This window comes from Myotis yumanensis, unplaced genomic scaffold, assembly GCF_028538775.1.
Source record: "Myotis yumanensis isolate MYYU_CA2020_CCGP unplaced genomic scaffold, mMyoYum1.0.hap1 SCAF_7, whole genome shotgun sequence".
NCBI classification, from domain to species: domain Eukaryota; kingdom Metazoa; phylum Chordata; class Mammalia; order Chiroptera; family Vespertilionidae; genus Myotis; species Myotis yumanensis.
The window spans coordinates 25,456,258-25,478,844 of NW_027223758.1; the positions used below are offsets into that span (position 1 = coordinate 25,456,258).

Consider the following 22,587-nt stretch of genomic DNA (forward strand, 5'->3'; position numbering starts at 1 on the left):
TTCACTGTAAATAATTGTTAGTAAAACTAAGCCATCACTATGGCTCCATCAATGCTCTTTTTGTTTTGACTTAAAAATTATTCTTCTTTAGAATTTTTTTCTTGCCACCTTTAGCGGCTGCATGATGAATGATTAAGAAATACTTAAATATACCCCTCAGAAGTACCTATTAGCCTATTTAAAACCTACATAAAATCCACAGTGTAATGCAACCTAAATTCATCTGGAATTACTAGGCTTATCTTTAGTTATCTTACTGACAAAGTGGTAGAATCCCAACAGAACCCTCATTTTCACTTTTCATGTGGCCGGTCTCATGGATCACAAAAGACAAAAAATATATTGAAATACATTCTGTGTTTTGAAAATCCAGGTCTTTTTATTTTTACCAGTCATTCATTACCCATAAAATAGGTTACCAAGTCCCCATATCCACATATAGATTACACAGGTATATCATAGAATATCATAATAATAAAGGCCAAGAGGCATCACGAGTGAAACAACCAAATGACCAGTCACCATGAGGTGCAGGGAGCACCTCTCGGGCCCTCCCTCTCGACCCACAGGCTCCGATCAGCAAGGCGGGCAGGGTAGCAGGCGGGTGGGTGCAGCGAGGTGGGCATGGCTGCGAGCACAGCTGCCAGCATGGTGGGTGGGTGGGCGGGTCGAGAGTGCCCCGAGGCAGCAGACAGGTGGGTGGGGCTGCAAGCAAGGCCAGGCACAAGCAGGTGGGCGGGGCTGCACAATTTCATACGCTGGGCCTCTAGTTATTAAATAAAGGTATAATATAAACATAATGGGCTTCTATGGCTTTGGCAATGTTCTGCTTCTTCTTACATGAGTGTATTAAATTTATTAAAATTGAATAGGCTTTATAGTTACATTTTGCTCATTTTTCTATGTGTGCGTTATACTGTAATTTTAAGAAAATGTTTCTTAGAATGAGTAGGGTTTCAACAGAAGGGAAATTTTTTGTTCTAGTGAACCAAGGAAGTAAGACACAAAATGAGATGAGGCTAGAGTTAAAATAAATATGGCATGTGTGTGTCACAGAGAGGGGTCGGATCATTCCACAACATGTGGATGTTCACTGAGCACTTACTGTGTCTCAGCCAGAAGAAGCTATGGGCTGGGACCCTAAAATCACTCACAAGCTACTTCTCTCTTGCCTGCCTCTTTCATCAAAGTTAGAAAGCTCAAATACTCATTTTCTGAGCCTCTCTTCCAGCTGCGTATGACAATCTGAATTTGTTGAGTGGAAAAGCCTTTAAAAGAGATAGACTCAGTGGATAGATTCCCTAATCCTTCTGTCTTTTTCTTTCTTTTTTCCTTATCCTGCAAGACCCAGAAGCAGGTCAGTGATCTTTCAACCATGATATGACAAGCATTAGGACAAAGGCCTACATACTAAGAATGGAGGATGGCCCCGGCCGGGTAGGTCAGTTGGTTAGAGGTTTGTCCCAATACACCAAGGTTGTGGGTTCCATCCCTGGTCAGGGCACATACAAGAATCAACCAATGAATGCATGAATAAGTGGAACAACAAATCAGTGTTTTCTCTCCCTCTCTCTCTCTCTCTCTCTCTCTCTCTCTCTCCCTCCCCCTCCCTCCGTCCCTCCTTTTCTTTCTCTCTCTACCTCACTCCCTGCTTTTTTCTCTATGCCTCACTCCCTCCTTCTCTCTCTCTTTCTCTAAAACATCAATAAAGAAAAGTTTTTAAAAAAGGATGGGCAGATGAGAAGAATAAAGTACTATGGATCAGTGCTTCTTATCAGCTGGGGTGTTTGACAGGCAGGTTGGGTAGGTCAGGGATGTGTGGGTCAGAACATTCTAGGACACTATCCTGACCTCGAGGCTGCCTAAAAAAATTGCCCTTTGGAAATACTGACACCATCATCCAAGACATACTTCTCCAACAGTTAAGTATTTCTTTTAACATACTGGACATATTCTTGTGAGTGACACGTGATCAAATAAACCAGTTTTGTTGACTGCCAACGTTTTCAAAGTTACTTTTTACTGATTCAAACACTTTTCTCCTCATAGGTCTATTTAGTTTTATTCTCTTCAGATGTTAATCTTATGTCATACTAGTCTTGGAGCAATTTTCTATACAATGAAACATTTTCAACATTTCCATATCTGGAGAGAATACATTTTATCTTTACTTAGATACTTGATAATTTTCCAAGAAAATACACTCAGAGGGAAATGGAGAGACTGGGAAAGAATTTGATAAACTTGAAAGCTGACAAAACAGACATTGTGATTCTTTCAGTGGAGCTAGCACATTTTATCACAGCCATTTTGAAGCTGTGACATTAAAATTCTTTGCTCACTGTCACTTGTCATCAAACTTTTTTCTGTTTGCGTTTTGTTGTTGCATTTGTGATCATACAAATCATATATTACTGTACTAACACAGAGTGATAATTTAAATAACACAAATATGTTTATATGTTAATTTGCCAAATTTGAAGAGAAAAATGGGTTCAATCTATTTAATTATTATGGGTGAATTTTTACATCCTTTCATCAAATGATTTATTAAAGTCAGGAATTCTCATAATGATCATAGGATACAGACTGGAAAATATCTAGGGATTGTGATATTTAGTTAAAGCTATAACTTGGTATGTGTCTTGAAAGCCAGAAATACAATGAAAGATAAAGTGAAGCAAATATGATATTAAAACTTACTGAAGTTATTGGACAGGGGTTACTATACTGAAATAAAGAAAGTACTTTTTATTTGAAATGAAACTGCATTTAGTTTAATTTAACATGAATTTGATCAAGTTATTTCTGTGTTTGTCAGTAAAGAGTAAGAGAGGTTAGTTCAGGAGGACTGTGAAATTCCAAGCGATGGTGTGGCTATGTCTGTTCTCTCTTCATATTCTCTCTTGCTTTTTGCATATGGTCCTGCCTTCTACTTCACAGAGAATGCAGTCCATCTGTGACTTGCATCTCTGCTTTTCTCCCTCCCATCTGGAGGCTCATATATTTATAACATATTTATAAAACCTTACTGCAAGCTGTGAGCCCTTAATCTCATCGACTCCCACCGCTCTTGGACTTTGCATCTCCAGGTGAGCTTCATATTTTGCTGGTCTAAGCAAAGTATTTTTTCTTGCCTTCTTATCCTTAACCCACAGGTTGTCACCAATGCCTTTCCCCTCGAACAGCTGCCCTCTCAAGAAATTTTCTTCCAGACATTTTGAAGTGCTCATGTATTCTTCCATTCTTTCTCTAGCGTAGGACAAGGTTTATCTCATTCTTCCTTCTCCCAGAACTCCACTAATGGTAAAGTTCTTACTAAAACAAACAAACAAACAAATAAATAAATACTCAACAAATTCATTTTAACCCTTAGTCCACCTGATCTTTGAAGATTCTCGATCATGCCTTTTGGACTCTCTCTCCCCTCATCATTTCCTTGTAGTTTTCTTCACTCCCTTTAAGGAGATTTTTCTTTGCTTTTGTCCAGGAGTGACTCTGTCCCTCTATAATTGCATCCAGCGCCATGGCTCTCACAATGATCTCTGCAATAGTTATCACCGAATCTGTGTCTCCTAACTATAATCTCTCCGTTCAGCATCAAGGCTGTATTTCCAACTTGTCTCCATCTGGGTGATATCTTAAAAATACACCCCAAACTAAAATTACCTTCCACCCTCTCTCATCCTCGAAGCCAGTTTCCCATCCCCACTCCTGCATCTCAGCAGTGGCAGTCCCAAAGCAAAAAATTAAACTAGCTACTGAATCTTCCTGTAAAAATACAACAACAGCATCCGAAATATCCTTTAATTAAAATTTAAACCAGGAAAAATCTGTATTATCTGTGTGTTTGGTTTAACCTGAGATTCCTGTGATTGGTTATTGAGAGGACACTGGCATCCTCTATTTCATTTAATTGTTTACCTTTTTTTGGTGAGACTTAAATTATGATTTTATTGTAGAATTGTAGTTGATTGATGTACCCCATTTCTTGCCAAAGTCCTATGTTATAAATAATTTGATTCATGCATGGAAGGGCATTTGATATAGTTAGAATAATTTAACAGATGGAGGATTCTTAGCATAATTAAATCTATTAAACTAGGAGATGAAAGCTGTTTTGGCCTTCGGGATCTTTGAAAGCGTCATGTTAAATGAGACCCAACCTGTTTCTAACTCTTTTCTTTCTTACAGAGAGTATAATGTTGAATTACGAATTAAAAATTGAGTCCTAGAGTTAATACATTTAGACTTAATTTAGAATACACACACACACACACACACACACACACACTAGAGGCCCAGTGCACAAAAATTTGTGCACTTGAGGGGTCCCTCAGCCTGGCCTGTGCCCTCTCGCAGTCTGGGACCCCTTGGGGGATATCCACCTGCTGGCTTAGGCCTGCTCCCCGGGGGATTGGGCCTAAGCTGGCAGTCAGATATCCCTCTTGCAGCCCTACAGCCCTTGGGGGATGTCCACTTGCCAGCAGGGAGCAGGCCTAAGCTGCAGTCGAACATCCTTAGCGCTGCTGAGGAGGCGGGAGTGGCTCCCACCATCACCGCTGTACTGGCAGCCGTCAGCCTGGCTTGTGGCTGAGCAGAGCTACCCCTGTGGGAGCCCACTGACCACCAGGGGGCAGCTCCTGCATTGAGCGTCTGCTCCCTGGTGGTCAGTGTGTGTCATAGTGACCAGTCATTCCCAGTTGTTTTGCTGTTAGGGTCAATTTGCACATTACCCTTTTATTATATAGGATAGAGGCCTGGTGCATGGGTGGGGGCTGGCTGGTTTTCCTGAAGGGTGTCCCTGATCAGGATGGGGGTCCCGCTGGGGTGCCTGGCCAGCCTGGGTGAGGGGCTGAGGGCCGTTTTCAGGCTGGCCACACCCCCTTCAGGGAGGGGGGTCCTGCTGGGGTGCCTGGTCACCCTGGGTGAGGGGCTGATGGCTGTTTGCAGGCTGGCCACAGCCCCTTCAGGGTGGGGGTCCCCACTGCGGTGCCTGACCAGCCTGGGTGAGGGGCTGAGGGCCGTTTTCAGGCTGGCCATGGCCCCCAGCCACCCTAGCTCCCAGTGGAGACTGGCTGGAAGCAGGTATCTGGGATTTATTTGTCTTCTATAATTGAAACTTTGCTGCCTTGAGAGGAGGCCACAGCCGGCCAGGGCAGGCGGCAAGCTTGGCTTCCTCCATTGCCAGAGCAACCAAGCCTCCTGCTTGCTCCAGCTCCGTGGCTGCCGGCTGCCATCTTGGTTGGGTTAATTTGCATACAGGCTCTGATTGGCTGGTGGGCATGGCTTGGGGTGTAGTGAAGGTGTGGTCAATTTGCATTCTTTCTTTTATTAGATTAGATTATATATGTATATATATCTGTGAAATTAATATCATTAGACATTATTTAAACACATTGTTCTAAAATATACACTAGTAGAAAAAAACAAAATAGACTCCTTTCTTTAGAGTAAAATTAACCCTTGAGTGTTTTACTTAGGTAATAATGGAATCCAAGATGCTGAGGTGGAGAGGATCTCATAGTTCCTGGTCTCTTGTTTAGAATTGCTGAAACAGAACTTCAGCACATCACACAATGCTTACAGGCAGGAATGGAAGAAGGACCTGGTTCCTGAGTCCATACTTCAGGATGGGCACTGGGGAAACTTGGATATATTTACATATGTTAATGATACTTTACTTGAATATATTACTTAGTGCTTCTTACATCAATACTGTGATTTGTCCCATTTTCACAGTTTGGCAAAAAGAAAAATGTAGACAGCCATACCTACCCTCTTTAGCATCAGAAGTGCTTAATGATGTGGTTGGGGGGCCTCCTTTGAGACAATGTAGTTATTTTAGCAGTTAGTGCACTGTAATTCAGTGTTCCCTTAAGAGAATTCTTATATGTACATAGGGGGAAAATAACAAAGGTGCCAGATGAAAAGAGAATTCTTCAGTATTGGAGCATAGCTGCAATTTAGGCCCAATATTCTATCTGAAAGAAATGAATCTGATAATATTTGGTACTTTAAGAAAAACAAAGAATTCCTCTGTAGTTATAGCATTTATCCTTGTGGAAAATGACAGTTGTATGAATTTGGGAAATTATTTTTGGGGGAGGGGGAGGAATGAGGCCATGGGACTCCATACATGCAAAAGCACCACTCAACAACTTTAGTTGAATCACAAACTAACAAAGGCTTCACCCAGCTGTACTGAAATGTGATGACATATGAGTGAGTGTGTGATGTAGTTTTTAAATTTTCTCAAATATATGTTTTAGGTATATTTTATATTAAGTGAAAGGCACAGATCTAAAATTTATAGTTCTATGGATTTTCACACATATATAGATACTAGAGGCCCGGTGCATGAAATTCATGCACTTGGTGGGGGGTCCCTCAGCCAGGTCTGTACCCTCTCATAGTTCGGGAGCCCTTGGGGAATGTCTGATTGATAGCTTAGGCCTGCATGGGGAGCGGGCCTAAGCTGGCAGTCAGACATCCTTAGCAATGCCGTGGAGGCAGGAGTGGCTCCCACCACTGCCGCTGTGCTCGCCAGCCGTGAGCCTGGCTTCTGGCTGAGCGGTGCTCCCCATGTGGGAGTGCACTGACCACCAGGGGGCAGCTCCTGTGTTGAGTGTCTGCCCCCTGTTGGTCAGTGCACATAATAGCGACCGGTTGGTCAATTTGCATATTAGCCTTTTATTATATAGGATGAATACCTACACCCCAATCAAGATGGGACATTATTACCCTGCAATATTATTTATGCCCCATGCTAGTCCTTCACCACCACTCCCAAGGCAATCACCAATCTGATTTCTGTCAACATTCATTAGTTTGGCCTGTTTTAGAAAGTATATACAGCCATGCTTATTACTATGCCTCTGAGGTTTATTGGTGTTTATTGCCAGTAGTCCCTTCCTTTTTCCTCTGAGCAGTATCTCAATGTATGAATATACCATAATTTATTTTATCCATTCATCTGTTGAAGAACATTTGGGCTATTTTTCTTTTTTTTGTTATCATGAATAAAGCTTCATCTTTTGTTTCTTTTAGGTAAAAGTGGTGATAACACTTTATATTCCCACCAGCAACATGTGAGATGTCCAGCTGCTCTACATCCTCCCTAAAATTCCAGAAATAAACAATTCATATGTTTTAAATTGTGTGCCACTCTGAGTAGCATGATGAAATTTCTCACTGTCCTGCTCCGCTTTGCCAGGGATGTGAATCATCCCTTTGTCCAGTAGCTTCCTTCTGTACACACTACCAGCTCATTAGTCACTTAGAAACCAACCTGGTTGTCAGATTAACTGTCCCAGTATTGCAGTGCTTATGTTCAAGTAACTCTTATTTAACTTAATAATGACCCCAAAGTACAAGAGTAATGATGGTGGCAATTCCGATGTTCCAAAGAGAAGCCATTAGTGTTTCTTTTAGGTGAAAAGGTGTGTATGTATAGGACAAAAACATACTATATATAGTGTACTATGGGACTCTGTAGTACAAGAGTAATGATGGTGGCAATTCCAATGTTCCAAAGAGAAGCCATAAGTGCTTCCTTTAAGTGAAAAGGTATGTATGTATAGGACAAAAACATGGTATATACTAGTATAGGGCTCAGTACTCTCCATGGTTTCAGACATCTACTGGTGGTCTTGGCACATATTCCCCATGGATAAGGGAGGATTACTGTAGTAACATCTCTATTGTCACTCCTGGTATCTACTAATTGGCTCTTTACCACCCTCTTCCCTTGCTTGCCACATGCTTTTACCTTCTTTTCTTTCTCTGTCCTTTTCATTGCTTCCTAACCACATCAAGCCAATGTGTAATGTTCGGTCCTGGGCTTTTCTTTTTCACTTATGAAACCATTTATGAGAAGTGTGACCTCCAGACAAATGAGAGGAGACCGGGAGATATAATTTACCAGACTCACATGCACTGACTAATGCTTATCACAAAGAGTTTAAAGAGAAACAATAGGGTTTAAAGAGAATCAATGCAAGGAAAAGCCCCTTTCTATATCATTCAGGTGGGTTATGGTACACTCCCATGAGCTTTGGGATGGGGTTGTATTCTTTGGGCAAAGCCAGCTCATCTCCTAGACAGATTTCTTGGGTGATCTTCCATACCTTTTTGAATGCACCATAGCCCTTGTTTGATTTTGAAGGGAAGGGAACCTGATTGCTCAGCATGCTGAGTTACCTATCTTAGTTTGAGGTGTTTTTTTTTTGTTTGTTTGTTTGTTTTTTTGGTTTTTTTTATAGACACCTGGGGAGTCAGCATAGGCTATGCCTCAGTTTTCCCATGGAATTTTCAGGAAGTTGGGATATTTGTCGAACACCTTCTTGGTTGAGGACCGCTCTTGTGGTATTAACTCCCTGGTGTGTCCAGCCTGCCTTGCACACAGGCTGAGCACTTCTCCTTGACCCTTAAGCCGAGGGGAGCATGTGAGGAAAGTCTCTGCTGCTGTCCCCAGGGTGGGCCCACGGGATATGCATGGGCACTGACAGCATCTGTTTCATTGTTTCTCAAACATCAATGCACATTCACCACATTCACCAGGTACAGAGACAAATGTATGAAAAGTAATAGTTCTGATTTATTAATATTCAATGAGAAACATAACCACCAAGAAACCCAAGTATGTGTGAGCTGACAGTGATAGCCTCTCTTTGTGGTCATATCCTAGTGAGAAGCCAGCTTATCTTCACAAAGAGTTTGGGGCTTTCAGAACTGGAGCATGAGCTTTTTGGCTGATGTTATTGTGCTCTGTAGACCAATGGCATCCGTCCGTAAGGGGGCATATTTCTTTATGGGGATGGACTGGCAACTCCTGCTAAACCCTTTCTTGGATTTGATTTTTTTTCTTTTATAGATATCTTGCTATCATTCTTCTCCTTATACACAATGCAGTTCCTTAGCCATGAGCATTATATTTATAATCATAATCAAATTAAACCTCTCTTGGTCACCTTAATTTAGTTTGGAGGGTCACCAGTAATCTCTTAGTCACAGCTCCAGATGGATGCTCTTATTGGTTGCCTTTGGATTTTTAAAAATTTATTTCCTTACCTGAGGTTGAATTTAACTGAGATTCTCTTAAAACTGAGATTCTTTGCTGTTAACTTCACGTTGCTTCCTGCAAACTGATAAAACTTGAATTCGTGAAGAACAAGTGAGCAATAATTTGTTAAGAAAAAAAACAAACAAAAACATTGCCCCAGCTGGTTTGGCTCAGCAGATAGAGCGTCAGCCTATGGACCAAAGGGTCCCAGGTTCAATTTCAGTCAAGGGCACGTACCTTGGTTGCAGGCTCCTCCCTGACCTGGGCCCTGGTCGGAGCTCCTGTGCGGGAGGCAACCAATCCATGTGTTTCTCTCACATCGATGTTTCTCTCTGTCTTTTCCTCTCTCTTCCACGCTCCCTAAAAATCAATGGGAAAATATCCTCAAGTGAGGATTAACAACAACAAAAAAGTCATTGATATCTGCTCATTCCTGACACTCTGCTATAGAGGAAAGGACCCTGGAGTACATTAGGTTGAACAACATGAAACTGGCAACATTCAACCACTTTGACCTATAAAATGTCCATTGTATATTGTTCAGCTGACATAAAGATAATCTCCCCCTTTAAAAAGTGAGTCAAGATGTTTCTATTATAGCTGTGTGGCTTTCAGGCAAATCCTTCCACCTCTTTGGGTTTTGTTACTACTCATCTGTAAAATGGGTTTGGCTGGAAAAATTCTAAGAAGCTTTTCAAGAATAACTCTCTGGTTTTATGACTCTTAAAGGAGACAAGAAGGCTCTCAGAAGTCATTGCTTGGACTGCCACAAGAAATCTTGTTTCAAGAATGTTTGTTCCTTCTTGTTGACATTTTGCTTTCTTATATCTACAATCTCATCGGGGAAAAGTGTGTTCCTAGGTATATGTTTATACTTAGGAGTGCTCCTTGTTCTTTCCCTAATCTTTTTCTAATCTCTTTCTTACTAGACCATGCTGTCTTACCCTTAAGACAGCTTTTGTCTGAGTTGTCTGTTCGAATGGCAGCCTTCAATCACAGGGGGTGATCTCTGCTGTTTATCTATCCTTGACAATTTGCTTTTCCATTTACACTAACATTTCCCTCTCTGGCAATGAGGATGCCTTCTCCAGGGCCCTTGTTCCCTGGAGGACCTCACCTTTAACAACTCTTCCGCCACATTGTGGCCCCAAATCCATTGATCTTACCACCTTTTCAATGTCCCTCGTTCCTTCATGTCCTCATTTGCTCTCTGTTTCAACTGAGATTCTAGTCTCCCTAATTATAATTGCTCTCTTGCCTATTCTTTGCACAAATGGTCCCTTTCTTGTTCCTATTCACTTGGCAAAAGTGTACCTCTGATTGCATTCAACTCTTCACTCACTTGTTGCCTGCACACACCCAGCAAAACACAGCTGGAGAAAAATATACCATCATGCTGGCTAGTTTCACTTTACGTTCATGACCACAACCCACTCATGGGTCCAAGAGCTGCTGGGCAGTCTGCTTATATTTCCCGAGTCCATTAAGTCTCCTGTTCTCTTACATAAGCATTTCATGCCTTCTCCCCTCTCCTCTCTCATCCTAACTTATAGCTGATGTTCTTGTTTCCTGTTTCATGAAGACAAGAGAAGCCATCAGAATAGAATACCCCAATGCTCCTCACCATCACACTACTCACCTTGCATCTGCACCCATGTTCTCTGCCTTTGTTCCTTTTTCTCAGGATGAGCTGTCTATGCTCCTCCTAGGGTCCCAGGGTTAAACCTACTTTGTAGGAAGTAGAGTGGCATTCTTTCTGGCCTGTTCTAGTAACTTTCCCACCCATCCTGGTTCACCAGCTTTACCATCCCACATCACACACATACACTCTCATTTTTTAAGAAAAAAATTATTTTTAAAAAGGGAATTCTCTTGACTTCAGGACCCTCTGCTACTCCCCTTTAGAGTAAAACTCCTCAATAGAATTATTCATACATTTCTGCAGGATCACATCATCCCATAATCTCCTGGTTCTACATTCCTCCACTAGCTACTCCTGATTTCTTTGTACCATACTCAGCTTTTCAAGAGCTTCTTCCTCTAGAAATATGTCTTCTCCATACCAAAGGTTATGTCTCATGGGAAATGGCTGGTTGGTGTTTTAAAACAGACAAAGAATAGAGAAAAAGCAGCCAAATATTTAGAGAATGAGGGAGCCATTCCATTTCATCATCTTTGTGTGAAGCATTTCAATTTACTCTGTACCTTAGATATGCTCTCTAGCCCACAGCTGAGCTAAAGGTACATTAAGTCTGTCTAACCAGGCTTGAAGGAAAGCTTGGAGACCATGTGTTCTTTTAAATCACTTTTGCTTGCAATTGTCAGATTCAATTTTGAGGGAAGAGTTTAGAGCATCATTGAAGTAAAGCAGAGAAGGAGAGTTAGAGCCAAATCTGATAAATGGTGTCAAAGTCTTCACCCTGTGGCAAAGAAGTATTTTTAGTGCTCATAGTTAAGGGGCAGAGCATGTCACAGGGCCACCTGCGTACTTATGCAGACTGGCAGGGATGGAGAGGAACTGTTAGAACTCTGCCTTGTGTTTTGATGGCATGTTTTATTCCACAAGCAGACTTTACAGATAATGTTCCCTCCATTGATTGTGAAATAGGGACACTTTAGCACCACACACTTGGAAACATGTCCTGCTTCGATGTCAATTCATTTATGCCGTGGGTCATCATGTCCCATATGCCTGTATGTTCACTTATCTACTGAATGTTAATTGAGCTAGATTTATTATGTTGTACTTCTGATGAGTCTGAAGTTCAGGCCTAATAAATGATAGCTCTGCTTTCATGCTGTGTGAAGAGGGATGTTGTCATTGGATTATTTTGAAAATGTTTAAAAATTATAGTTAGGGAGAATTCTGAGAAGGTGTCAGCAGTTTGGGAGGTTTAGTTTATTTTCTTTTAAAATCCTCTTGCAAAAAGAGGACAATTAGGTGTCAAGACTGAAAACCGATGGACATGTTAAGAACAAAACTAGGTGACAAGGCACCCTTGAATCCCAAATATAAATAAGTAGGACAGGGAAAGCCCCTCATCCCCACAAGACCTGCCTAATACCCATCACTGGCAGGAAGAAAGAGAGGGAAGCCAGGTTGTGGCTAAAGGATGAGAGAATAGGGAAATCTGAAACTAACCAACAGGTACTCAGTGGAATGCTCACATATTGCCTGGAAATATGCATTCCTCCTTTATTCATTAAAAAAACACCTTTATTGATTGTCTATACTTTGCCAGTTTCAATTTTACAGACGAGAGAGACCTTATCAAATAAGATGGAAAAGGTCTGTCTGCTCCTATGTTTATTTTTATGTAGAGCTTTATGTACTAAAAGAAAAACATATAGACAAATAATTCAACTTCAGAGGCATATGTGTGCTAAAGAAAACAAAGGAGGGCAACAGGAAGGAAATAGGTGACTAGGGTTAGGAAATTTTGTTACTACAGAATAAATAAATAAATCTGAGTAAACAGGTGTGTGTGTGTCTTAGGGGAACCATTTAATAAATAAAGTGATTGGGATAATTTTTGCGATTGTCTGAATGTTTGTGTCCCTCCAAAACTTCATATGTTGAAATTCTAATCACAATGATGATGGTGTTAGTAGGTAGGGTCTTTGGAAAGTTCCTAAGCCATGAGGGTGAAGCCCTCGTGAATGGGACTGGTGCCTTTAGAAAAGAGGTTCCAGAGAGATGCCGCGCCCTTCCCACCATGTGAGGGGACATTGAGAAGGTGCCAGCGTGTAAACCAGGAACCTCGCCAAAATGTGACCCTGCTGTGATACCTTGACCTTGGGCTTCCCAACCTCCAGAACTGGGAGCAATAAGTTTCCGTTGTTTATAAGCTACGAAGTCTGTGGTATTTTGTTACAGCAGCCCAAATGGATTAAGACAACCTCTTTGATTATTTGATGCAATATTGCAAATTATTTACTTAAAAAGGTTAATCATTCTGCGTTGAGATCCTGATACTTACATTTTTTCTTCATGTAATACCAAAGGCTGCCTCCATCGAAGATAAGAATGAATAATTTGGGTGACACAACTATCCCTGGCCAAACAAAAATGATATTTATTATTTCCAAAACAGGAGACCAAGAGGGGTTTCCAAGACCTTGCAGTGGTTTAATCTTGCCTTCGGGGATGCAGTCCTGCTTCCCTCGGTGTGTTGATTAAGGTGGCTGCCATGGTTCTCACATAGCCATGTCTTAATGTAGGAAGGGAAAGCCACCAGTCTCTTCTCTCTCTCATCTTTCTCTCTTAAAAGATAAAATTGTATTGAAGTATACATACTGAAAGGTGTACCTATCCTAAGTGAACAGCTTGATATATTTTCACAAATTAAATGCACTTGGCATCTAGCAGCCAGATCAAGTAACAATATAATTAGCACCCAAGAAATCTCTCATAGTTCCCTTAACTACCTTCTCCAAGTGTGACTAGTTGTATAATTTTAAATTTCTAACACCAGAGATTAATTTTCCCTGTTTTGAATTTTAAGTGAACCACATACTATGTACTGTCTTGTGTTGACTCCTTTATTGGTGAGATTAACAGCCAGTTTTTTTGTGTGTAGTTGCAAATTATTTTCATTGCTTTATAGTATTCTATTATCCATCCTTGAATAAGAACCAGTTTGGGGTTTTTGAATCATATGCCCAGCTCCTATTTGCAGCAGGACCTGGGGAAAAATAGCCAATGATGCGCTATTAAAGCTCTCTATATGAGGATTCAGGCAGTGGGGCTGATTTATATAGCATTTGCCAGTTTCCCTGGTGTAAATACTCCCGCCTTGGCCAATTTAAGGTATCAATGTTATAGCACCAGCTAGCAAAGCAGCTCTCCTAAACTAGTACCAGTGGGTCCAGGATACCACTAACTCTCATTTTTGCCTTTTGTACTTGAGGTTTGGCTCTTCCAGAAAAGAAGAGGATGGGGGAAGGGTAGAGAAGATTGTTCTGTAGACAAAGTTTCTGCATCAACTATTGAGCTATTGCAATTGATAAATTAATACACTACCATTCTAATCCATTGATTTTTTTGGTAAAATTTTGACTATTAATAAAAATTGCCTTTTAAAGTGTATTAGTTATGCTACACTAGACTTATGCTGTATTAATAAATAACCCCAAATTACAGCAGCTTAACAGTTTATTTCTCATTCATGTTATGTCCACTGTAGCTCAAGCATCTCTCCTGTTCAGTGTTCTCAATGCAATGACTTAGCAGCCCAGGATGCTTCTGGGTTATGACTCCTCATTTCAACACTCAGGCTCCAGGGTCTTTGCTGAAGCAAAGGAAAGAAGATAGGATTTTTTCAAGGATTTATAGGTGCTTCAGCTCAGAAGTGACTTGTCACTTCTACTTATTGGCCAGAACTAGTTACTTGGTCCCTCTGCCACAGAGACCATCCACTCAGTCATTGTTATTTTATTATTATTATTGATTTCAGAGAGAGAGGAAGGAGGTAGAGAGAGAAAAAACACACACATAGATTTGCTACTCCATCCTCCCATGCAATCATTGATTGATTCTTGCATGTGCCCCAATCAGGGATTGAACCTGCAACCTTAGCATATTGGGATGCTGCCATAACCAACTGAACTACCCAGCCAGGGCACCATTTTTTAATTTTTAAAAGGCTCATTCATTTCTATACATTTCCATCTTTGTATACATCTGAATTATTCTAGAAAATAACTGACACCTATACTCAAAGAATTATCCACTAGTAATGCATTTCTTTTTCCAGAAAATAAAGGAAACTATTGAGCAATAATGGGATTAAGCCTAATTAAGAGTATTTTCTGTATGTGAGTTAATGGTCTTTAGTATTGGACTTTGACTTCAGTATGTATAATGCTTTAAGTGTAATGCTTATTTTGCAGACACCAGACTCATGATTGATCTAAGAGTCATCAATAGATGCTAAAACCACTGGTTTAAAGTTTCTTGGGTCAGAGAATATTCACACAGTTTTAAAAGGTCACCTGCAGCCCTAGCCAGTTTGGCTCAGTGGATAGAGCCTTGGCCTATGGATGAAGGGTTTTGGTTTGATTTTCGTCACGGTCACATACCTCAAGGGCACATACCTGGGTCTTGTGTGGGAGGCAACCAGTCTCTCTCTCTCTTCCCCTCCCTCTCTCTCCGTTCCACTCTCTCTAAAAATTAATGGAAAAATATCCTTGGCTGAGGATTAACAACAACAAAAAAGATCACCTGCAGATTATTTATTGCTGACAAAAGGGAAAAGATACCATTAAAATGGAGAGATTTGGAAGACATTGCCTTTTTAAAATTTAATATTGCCAATAATGGTACAAACTGAAACCAAGTGCTTCATAAGATGAATTGAGAAAGGATGTAACGTCATCTCCCGCATTATTTCTGACAAAACTGTTAAATCTGAAGGCAATTGTGAGAAAAAATTGGGCAAACCAAATTGAGTACCATCCTTGAAAAAACTCAGCTGTCCTCTTAAATGTCAATGTCATGAAAGCGAACAGGTTGTCCTGGATCAAAGGAACCTCAGGAACCATGATGACTAGTGCAGGGTGGTACTGCACTGAACCCTAAAAAAAATCAAGCTATAAAGGGACAATATTGGGACAACTTGGAGACTTTGATTATAGACTATATATTAGAAAACAATATTGTATCAGTATTAAATTTCCTAGATGCACATTCAGTATATTGTGTCATGTGGTAGAATGTTTTTATGAGAAATTTGCTGAATACTTATGAGTGAAATGTCATATCTGCAAGTAACTTTCGAAAGATTCCAAAAATGTCTATGCATATATTACATACACATATACGTGAAAGTATCTGTATAATTATGTGTACATTGAAACATACATAAAGAATGAGATAGAGAAAGCAACTGTGGCAAAATGTTAAACTTTGAACGTAAGTGAAGATTACATGGGCATGAATCTTCTCTTGCAACTTTTCAATAGTTTTGAAATGTTTCAATAAAAAGTTGGGAAAAACTGTAAATTCCAATTATTCTGCAGTTTCACAGCTTCATTCTATAATATTCTTGCAAAATGTCCATCTTATTGTGATCAATTTTATGGCATTGATTAATACATATATTTGCCTAGTGATCAGGTAAGAATTGAACTTTTAGAGGAAGGATTCTTAGCAACCACCACCCTACCCTGAAGGTGTCTGAAACGAGGGAAAGATCCCACCCAGAAGCAGAGAAGACCTTCTGTGGGTGTGTTTAATATGGCATCATGCCTGGAATGTGATGAGAAACAATGATGAGGCTAAGTTCCCCCTTATCATTTCTATCAGTTCAGATCAGCCTGCAATATTACCTGAAAGTGGGGGGAAACATCTTCATCTAATTCTTGAATGACACTAGTGGCACTTCATATGCTTATAGTATAAGAACTCCTTAGCATGATTGGGAGTGCTAAATGAATGAGCTGTCTTTTTAGAACAGGCCCTGTAATTTCATGGGAGGAGTAGCAATGTCAGATGAACTTCAAAAAGAAGCTGAATTCAGATAAATATGCATTTTCTCTAAAACCTCAAAAATGTTGAAATTCTGTGCTGGGAACTTCTGGAACACTTTCTGGCCATTCTGTCAGGAGTAGGTTGATGGATTTGTAGAAGCAATATTGACACTTAGTATGCATGTTATGAGTCCAAATCCAAATGGGAGCACAGCAGATATGTGTGGGATAGTTTTGCTCAGAGTTGAAAACAAGAGCCATTTTGTTGGTTATTCCCAGAATGGATTGTTGATCAAACTAATCATTCAACTCTCAGTAATGGGGCTAATGGTGAATGGCATGGAGAAATACATGATAATGTTTTATGATGTTTTCATTATTTTTTTCATTGCGCTAGAATGAGCTTTTTAAGCTTCTCTCTTTTTTCTTTCTTTTTGGTTCTACTTTTTGAAATATAAAAAAAATGAATTTGTCATTATTTGTAGTAAATATGCCTCAGGTGGCTTGAACACTGTCTGCTAAGCTTCTCACTGAAACCACATGGAAAGGGCATCCAGGCTGTTTGATTTAATTAGATATTTAAATACCTTTCAATACAAGTCCTGGAAAAAATGAGGGTAGGGGGACACCTGCCAGTAGGGGGCAGCTTATTACAGTATAAAGCTGTATACTTACCTAAAAGTTTTTATTTGGCTAAAAGGCTCATAGATGGCTTTTGAATAGAGAATGAGCTGGTTGATCTATATTATGACCTGAATGTAACCTTAGACTTAGAGCTTAAAATGGTCCCTTAGGGTCTTATAAGATCCTCTTTTCAATGACTTAACATTCTGTCACCAGGTATCATTGTCTTCCAGCCTCCATGAAATCATTCCCAGCTGCGTTTGGGTAAACATTGTAAAGGCACTACTGTGGGTTTAACCAAGGATCTATGCACGGGACCAGAAGCACCTCCTTTCTTGACCTTGTACAATGGACAGCATCTATGCATCTATACAAGGGACAGGTGTAGTGTTGTATAGAGCAGAGTTACTCAAAATTCCGTTCACAGTCCAGTGGCATCATCTTTACCTGGAAGGTTGTTAGAGATGCTAAGTTATGGGTCCCACCTACTGAGTCAAGTTCTCTTAAGCTGGGGCCCAGGAATGTGTGTTTTAAAAAGCTCTCTCAAATAATTTGGTTAAGTCGAACAACCTTAGGCTTCCAACAGGTGTGAGGCAACAATCAGACAGATAGCTGAACACTTCTCCAAAGATAATCATGACAATCTGTTCACTCTGCCAAAGAAAAGTTGTTTCCCAAAATGCAAAGGGATGAGCACACTTATCTATAAGATATGACTTAGAAATAGCTTCTTAGAAAATATAAATGTGCTACAAAGTAATTTCCTTAAAACATGGTATTATTTATCAGATATTTAGCAGTGAAAAGAGATGTTAAAATAAAGAGTCAAAGCTACATTTTGCAGCATCTTGCATAACTCCTATACTCTTTCAATTATTTTTTAAAATATATTTTTAATGATTTCAGAGAGAGGGATAGAGAGAGAGATAGAAACATCAATGATGAGAGAGAATCGTTGATCAGCTGCCTCCTTGCACACTCCCTAATGGGGATCAAGCCTGAAACCCTGTCATGTGCCCTCATCGGTAATTGAACCATGACCTCCTGGTTCATAGGTCAATGCTCAACCACTGACCCACTCTGGGTAGGCCCTTTTGATTTATTTTTTTCAGGGTTTCCCTGTTAAAGGACATGGTGTTAGTGAAATCTTTCTCATTTGAATTTTTTTCTATCATGAATGCTTGCTTATTTTCTCATTAAGAGTTCTTAGGAGCTAAGCAAAGATTACCTTCGTGAGTAACTTGTCAAGGGATTGTGTTGTGACGGGAGTCTCAAAGGGTTTGGTCCCTTTGGAAAGCAGATATAGAATTAAATTCAATGATCCCTGGGACCTGGTTCTATATTGAAAAAACTATTGCTACATTTCTTTTCCTTAGATGTGGCCTCCAGGCAAAAGACAAAGTGGACAGTTCATGCAGAAGGGGGCTGTGGACTGGACTGGGGCATTTCTTGTCCTTATTAGGGCAGGGGTTTCTCTTGTCTGGTTGGAACACATTTCATTTTAATAAGCAGATATGTTCATTTTAGTTCAGTGTATGCAAAGCCCTGAATTGTAGCATGGTATAAATACTCTCAGCAAGCAGCCAGTTTCAAGCTACCAATGTGAGGTCAGTGGAGTGAAGCTGGGACAGTCAGCTTCACTATGCTATGCCAGCTCACACTGCCTGGAGTCCTATGAGATTAAATAAAGTAGAAATTGTGCTGTCATTTAGTGGCCATGGATAGAGAGAAGGAAGGAGTCATTGTTGATGCACAGGCTTGACATTGGGGAAGGAGACAGACCTATTTGTCTTCAGTAGATGAGCAATATTCTTGTGTCTGACCCTAATCCTTTCCATGTGAATGTGTTGGCCCCTGGGTTAACAGCATGATGAGTTCACCACAAAACATAAGGCTAGGAAGGATATCACACCTCAGGTTTGGGATACATGACTTAGCAACACTCTTATTTCCAGCTAGTATATCCAAAATATTATCATTCCCACATACAGACAGTGTATAAATTATTAATGAGATCCTTTACTTTTTTGACCCAAATCTTTGAAATTTGTGTGCACTTTACATTTAACAGCACATCTCCCATCTCAATTCAAACTACCCACTTTTCAAGTACTCAGAGGCCACATGGGGCTAGTATACTGGGCAGTATAGTCTAGGAATGTCCCTGTGTTTGACTTACTGTTTACTGCATTTGGGGACATGCATCAGTTGCTCTCCAAGTAACCCACACAAATTAATTTCACCCAGTATGTCAAGGAACCAAATACATAGCTCAAGTTTTAAGCCAACTGATGCTTTCTTTCCTCAACTAGATTATGTTCCTCTGATTTATCAGGACGTAAAACTTAGGAAAAGCTATCTTCTGCTTATTTTACAGAAATATTTTGCTTATAGATATTTTGACAACTTTAACATTTTAAGTGTCTTTGCCAATATATTTGCTGCTGTTTTTGTTATCTATCAGAATAGAGTTTTACTAGTAAAAATTGGGTTCTGATATATTCTCTTTTCTTTTTTAAATTGAGATATATTTGACATATAACATACTAGTTTCAGATATACAACATAGTGATTTGATACCTGTATGTCTCGCAGTTACAATTATTTTCTTGTGATGAGAACTTTTAAGATCTACTTTCTTAACAATTTTCAAGCACACAATACAATGTTATTAACTATGGACACCAGGCTGTATATTGCATTGCCCACTTTTTCTTTCTTTCTTCACCCACCAAATATTTCTTGAACACCCTTGGCCAGGCACAGTTATAGGCCCTGTGGCCCTTCAGTGAAGAGACAAAGGCTCTGTCTTCATAGAGTTTACATTTTGATGGAAAAGGCCAACAATATACAGAACAGCATATAAATATTTACAAGTGCCATGAAGAACAGGTTTTTTAAAATGACTTTATTGATTGATTGATTAATCTCAGAGAGAGGAAGGGAGAGGAGAGATAGAAACATCAATGATGAGAGAGAATCATCAATCAACCGCCTCCTGCATGCCCCCTACTGGGGATGGAGACAGCAACCAGGGCGTGTACCCCGACCAGGAATCGAACCTGACCTCCGGTTCATAGGTTGATGCTCAACCACTGAGCTACACCAGCCTGGCATGACTTTATTTTTTTTTAGAGCAGTTTTAGATTCACAGAAAAATTAAGAGAAAGGTACCAGAGATTGTGCATATATCCCTACACACGCACAGTCTCCCCATTATCAGTATCTCCTATCAGAGTGGTACAATTGTTGCAATCGATAAACCTACATCAGTACATCATAATCACCCAAAGTCCGTAGTTTACATCAAGAAAAACAGGTACTTAACAAATGTTTTCACAATGTGTTATTAAGCTTTATCTTATTTTAATCAAATCTAATACCATATGCAAAAATAAATAAGTTGGATTGTGGTTATTTAAAATTCTCTTTTAAAAAAGAATTTCTCACTTTTCAGAAGTTTTCAGCTCAAGGCTCCTCTAATTATAGAGAGCCTTGATTTAGATTCTTTCTTTGAACTAATTTACAGGGGACTTCTGGGGATCTAGCTATACTGTGAAATGAGTTACAGTGAGTCTGGTAAGCAAGATATCTGCATTGGCATATGTTGCCTCCCCGGGTGCCTAATTGATGGACAGCTCACAATTTCATACTTCCCTGCGGGCTGTCAGATGCATGGGGGAATCACTATTTGTGCCACCAATTGGTGTAAACTTTAAAGACCTTACAAAAGTTGCTGCCAGCAGGGCGGGTCAAAGACTTTACATTTCTTGGAGTTGCTAATGTGAACAAGGCTCTGCTTTCTGTGTTTATTAAGGTTGTCTTATTCATTGGATGAACTGTGAAAGCATTTAATAATTTAAAGACAATATTTTCACAGCATAATTGACTTTTGAGATACTACAGAAAACATGTTAACTTGAAGCAAAGGTACTTGCGAAGACTTTACTGCAGCTGATTGCATATGCAGGATATTTCCGGGGTTATAATATATTATGTGAGGAAGATGATTTCAGTAGGGTTTAACTGACTGGGTATAAAATAGTGTTTTATTACATAATAATTGGCTTTCATGGGTGTGGGTATTTCATTTGGCTATTAGAATCATGCTAATGTAACTGTGATTGAAAAGATTATATTAACTTTTAAAACATCTTTAACACATCAGATTGGGTCCGTGCTTGAGATCATACATTTTGTTTTCACCGATTTAATTTTCTGGGATATATTGCTTCTTGAAACTTCTTAAGCCATTTCCCAGTAGACAAAGGTGGTTACTGAGTCCCTTACTATACATCTAATTTCTTAATTTTTCAATGTGAATGCAATAGAACTAATGCTGGCTCTCTTAAGCAAAAAGAAACTTATTGGAAAGATAGTGGAACTAAGAGAATTGATAGATGTGTTAAGTCTCAGGCTTTGCAAATAGGCAGGAGCCAAGGACATTCTAGGGGCAACTTAGGTTGGGGGTCCCTTGAAGCAGAGCCTGAAACGGAAATTCTTGTGCAGGTGACTTACTGAGGGAATGTTCTCTGGAGAAAGATATAAGGATGTGAGAGTTACAGGATAGGGCAGGAAACGGAGTCAAGCAAAAATAAAGGTTCAAGTGAAATTTAGCCTCAGCTTGATTCCACCAGGAGTTCTAGAATTTAAATCTCATCAGAGAGTTGTTCCATCTTCAGCCAAAGGGCCAGGCTTTTGTGCTCCTGTATCTGTATGGACTGCCTCTGGATGGAGGATAGCCTCCAGTCAGTGATGTCCTGCTAAAGTGGCTCTTTTGGGGGAGGGAGTTACCAGCTCTATAGCACTTGCCAACTTCCATGGTGTAAATACTCCCATCATGGGCTCTTTCAAGCTACCGATGTGAAGTGACTGGAAGTGGAGTTGGGAAGAAATTTCACAATAAGTATGAGCTAGTAGGAGCTGGTTCCAGGAAATCACTGCTTCCAGGCGTCCCCTGGAGAGGGGGTTCCTGTCTGTTGAGGGCAGTTCTTTGTAAAAAAAGGGTCACCTGTAAACTGTTATCGGACAAAACTCACAGCAACTGGGAATAGGTACCCTGTCCCATGAACAAAGATCTGGGAACTATCTACTAGAGGCTGATGTGACATAGGGAACGTGGCAAGCATCACACAGTAGGAACAGGACTGTCAGCAGGCAGGCTCCCCCTGATGAAGTCATCACTAACTGCTGTTGTATCACTCACTCAATATGTGGAGTCCTTGAGAAGGTATATGTTGGTCCTACCTAAGTTACATGCCCCGCTTTGGTTGTACCAGGAAGGTATGAGGAAAGCTTTAGTCCACTGTGCTTTGGTAGTAGAAAGGAAGCACTAACTCTACAAGGCCATATAAAATTGGGGGGAGTTGTTATGCCACAAAAGGACCTAAGGAACTCTTACTGATGGGAAGTGTGGGCAATATAGCATT

General features: G+C 40.1%; 1 protein-coding gene across 1 annotated transcript in view; it reads left to right on the forward strand.

The window, feature by feature from the left end:
• PAK5 (p21 (RAC1) activated kinase 5) overlaps positions 1–22,587 on the forward strand; it is a 241,800-nt gene that overhangs the window by 42,011 nt on the left and 177,202 nt on the right. The gene's annotated exons all lie outside the window — the stretch shown is intronic.